At 34.7% G+C, this 3,539-nt stretch overlaps 1 long non-coding RNA gene and 1 other non-coding gene across 2 annotated transcripts; both read left to right on the top strand.

Moving 5' to 3' along the window:
• Positions 1-208: 208 nt before the first annotated feature.
• LOC149577143 (uncharacterized) lies at positions 209-3,223 on the top strand. Its single transcript, XR_016362795.1, has 2 exons — positions 209-401; positions 1,193-3,223. It is a non-coding gene; the product is annotated as an uncharacterized LOC149577143 (long non-coding RNA).
• LOC149577144 (small nucleolar RNA snoR122) lies at positions 605-682 on the top strand. The gene has a single exon (XR_016358100.1). It is a non-coding gene; the product is annotated as a small nucleolar RNA snoR122 (small nucleolar RNA).
• Positions 3,224-3,539: the final 316 nt, after the last annotated feature.

Below are 3,539 nucleotides of genomic sequence, written 5' to 3'. Positions count from 1 at the left end.
CCTAACATTATATTGTAATTAATTTCTAATCTATTACGACAAGTACATGCCACTATGTGACACTCGTTTACTATATGTACTGCCTGGTAATCTATTGTTCGAATTAGTGCTTTCTTATAATTTTCATACTTCATCTTATTAATTGTAGTCTACATTTATTCAACCTAAAAAAAGAAAGAACAAAGAAAAAAAAAAGAACAAGAAAAAAGCCTCCCTACCTATACTACCCGCCTAATAAAATTTAACTCAAAATCGTGTCGGAAAATTGAGCCCACGAGGATATTGCGTTCTACAGGTTTCGAAAAAAGGTAGAACACCTCTACTACGGCAGGTGGAAAAGTATAAAACCTAATTAGGGTTTACCGCGGCCCAAGATTCTCGGGAGGAGAGGGTTTCATAAGGTAGGGTTTTAAGCTCAATGTCGTTCTTCTCGAACGTGTGTGGTATGATTCATTCGGATGTTTAGGATGTGATTGAAATCTCGACGGTGTGGTATTAGATTGTTTGTTTTCTGTGTTTTCTGATTTTAGTTTTCAGTGGCCAAAGTGTTGATTTTTTATAAAAGCAGTTTTTTTTCGATTGGACTGGAAGTGTTTTTTTGGGGTGCCAGTGATGTACTAAATGCACGTATTATCTGAACAATACATGTTGAAGTAGCAATTTTGTCACTACCTCTGAGGCACCCTATTTCCATAAATTGTCTGCGATCCGCTTGTTTCGTTTTTGAGGTGTTTATGTCCTTCAGGTTAATTAGGATTTCAGTTAGTATGTAAGGTCAGGTTTTTAATATTTAGTTGATTTCTGACATTCCAGATATGAAATCATATCAAATGCTGGGTTTTTCCTTGATTATGACTATTTGCGATTTGTGTTTTCTGGTTTTATTTATTGTTAGGTTTTTCTAGTTTTCATATACATCTTCCAAGGAATTATGTAAAGGTTTTGTATATTTGTTTCGTGTGATAGTCTTATGCATTCAGTGGACTGTACGAGGGTTTTCACATTTGATCTGGTTACGGTTTTTAATTACTTAAGAAAAATCGATTTGATTATATCCTTGAATTATATAAAGTCTTTTGAGTTTACGTGTTGTTCTGTTCATATTGGATTCAATGTATAATATCCAGACAAAATGGATTTGAAGGTCTAAAATATTTTTTGGTCTTTCCCAAAACGAGATTTTCCATTACAGATCTCGAGCAGTGTGTCGGATATCGCATTTGAGGGCATGCTTCGGTTTTGCTTGTAGCGTGTTTAGGAGGATTTCAACTCGATTTCTCCTCGGATGGTTATCTACTTATTTAGTACAACATAGATATTAAAATCCACATTTACAAGGGCATAAAGGGCATGAAGTTGTAGAGGGTTTCAATAGTTGTAGTGGAAGCTGGTCTCTTAAGGTTTACTTGACTTGTATGAAATTGCTGAAAAACACTACTTTCATTCGGCTTGTTCTGGAAATGTATGGATGCTTTAATTGTCTGAAGCCTTTTCAAGTTCAGACGGAATGCTGCTGCATTTCTTTCGAAATGAAGTAACGTCAGTTTTGTGCATTCTCATGTATTCCAGTTTATCTGACAAGGCTTCTGAGTAGGCTTTTTCAAATAAGCAATGTTTAGCATTGGTTGGAGGCACTAGTTCAAACATGGTTTTTACAGGCCAGATTTGAATAGTAGTGGTTGCTGAGGCTGTCTACTGGTCCAAAGCTAGGAATTGTGAAGGTAATCACATTACATTTCGCCAAGCATATATTAAAGCTCTTAGAAGATATTTTCTTTGTAGTTTGTAGTGTGAACCCTTAGGATTATGTTATATCTGATTCCAAGAAAAATGCAATCGATATTGATAAAATCATTCATATTACAGAATTGTATGATCTAAATATATTCAGATGTCAAATGTGTTAATTATTTATTTATATACTTTCACTTAGGATTATGTTAATGCCTTTAAATAGTTATGAGTTTCTATTTTGTCTTGTTTGTTAAGAGTTTCTATTTTGGGTTGTTTGTTTCATTCTGAAGATGAGTGGGAAGATTCGGGTTTTGGCATAAGCTTGGAGTTGCAGACTCCAAAAATTAGTCCAATCTATTTTTTTTACACACATCAAAAAGAGTAGCCAGACTTTGATTTTCAATTCCTAATTGCTAGTGTGAAATGTGATTAACTGATCTTGAAAGCCTAGTATTCTAATTTCATTTTGCCAGTTTTGAAATATTTTCAACTCCAGAGTATGAAAAAGTCAATTCCCATTGTGATATTGCTATCAGTGAGTCAAACTCCTGAAACCCATGTTTTATGATTAGTGATTCAACATTAATCTATCCCTCAATTCTCAGTCATCTTTTACAAACTACAAACCAAAGGGACATATGAAAGAATATAAATAAATAACTGGCACATTTGACATCTAAATATAATTAGATTCGTACAATACTGTGTTATAAATGGTATGTGGTGGTAACACAATTGTTATCAATGGCGATTGCTTTTTTCTTGGAATCAGATATAAATGGCTGCCATTGATGCATGATTATTGGTAGTATTTGGAACCAGTTTTTGAACTCGGTATCCATTAAAAAGGGGCATTCCTTTTGGAGCTCTGTATCCCCCAAGACGCTTTTTTTATGGGTCGAGGGAGTTTGGTCTTCTGAAGCTTTATTCTTGAGCAGTGGCAATGGGAGGTGTGGCACCTATATTGCCAATTAAATATTTTGTAGTTTTACAAGTTGTTTTCACGGATTTCTGAAAAGCTAACGAGGGGCACAAAGTAAATTGGCAAACGATCAACTGAAATTACTGAGACAACATAATCCAGGCCTTGTCTGCAATTGAGCAGTGGCAGGGGGAGGTGTGGTTACCCTAGATTTGATAGGGGTATCGGCTACCATCAAGCGGTCTGAGGTGTGGACTTACTAGATAACATAGTTGAGACCAATCTGTCTGAACCAATTTTGTATTTGGGTGTTGTGGAAGTTGTATGAGTGATTTAGAATTGATCTAGGGGAGCGTAGCCATATGATTATTAAGCAAAGCAGTATGGGTAGGAGATCAGGGCACTTGGGTATCTCAAATGTAAGAAGCTCAAATCATGAGTCATGACAATAGTTCTTTTTAACAAGAACAATGGTAAAGTTAGCAAATACAATATATTGTTTTCAGTTTCAGATTTGTTATATGTTTTTGCAAATACAATATATTGTTTTCAGTTTCAGATTTGTTATATGTTTGTATAATATGAGACATGTTTAAATGTTTGTATAATATTGTATGAGACATGTTTAAATGTATAATAAGGAAGACAAAGCTTAAATATGAACAAAAAAATCATAAATCAAAAGACTGAAAAAGAGTTTAAAAATCTTAATTAAATTCCTTAGCTAGGATGTTTTCTAGTGGGTACTCAGGACTTTGGGTAACTTGGTGTGAGATTGTTTACCAAGGGTTTGACTTGGGTATGTGGGGACGTGTACTAAGTGTGTGGGTATGTGTACTAATGCAACCTAGTCTTTTAAGGCAAAAAGAAGCTTAGGCTACTT

Source organism: Cupressus sempervirens, chromosome 1 (assembly GCF_028749045.1).
Source record: "Cupressus sempervirens isolate cs-2001-9-10 chromosome 1, ASM2874904v1, whole genome shotgun sequence".
NCBI lineage: Eukaryota > Viridiplantae > Streptophyta > Pinopsida > Cupressales > Cupressaceae > Cupressus > Cupressus sempervirens.
This window is presented reverse-complemented; position numbering and strand designations above follow the sequence as displayed.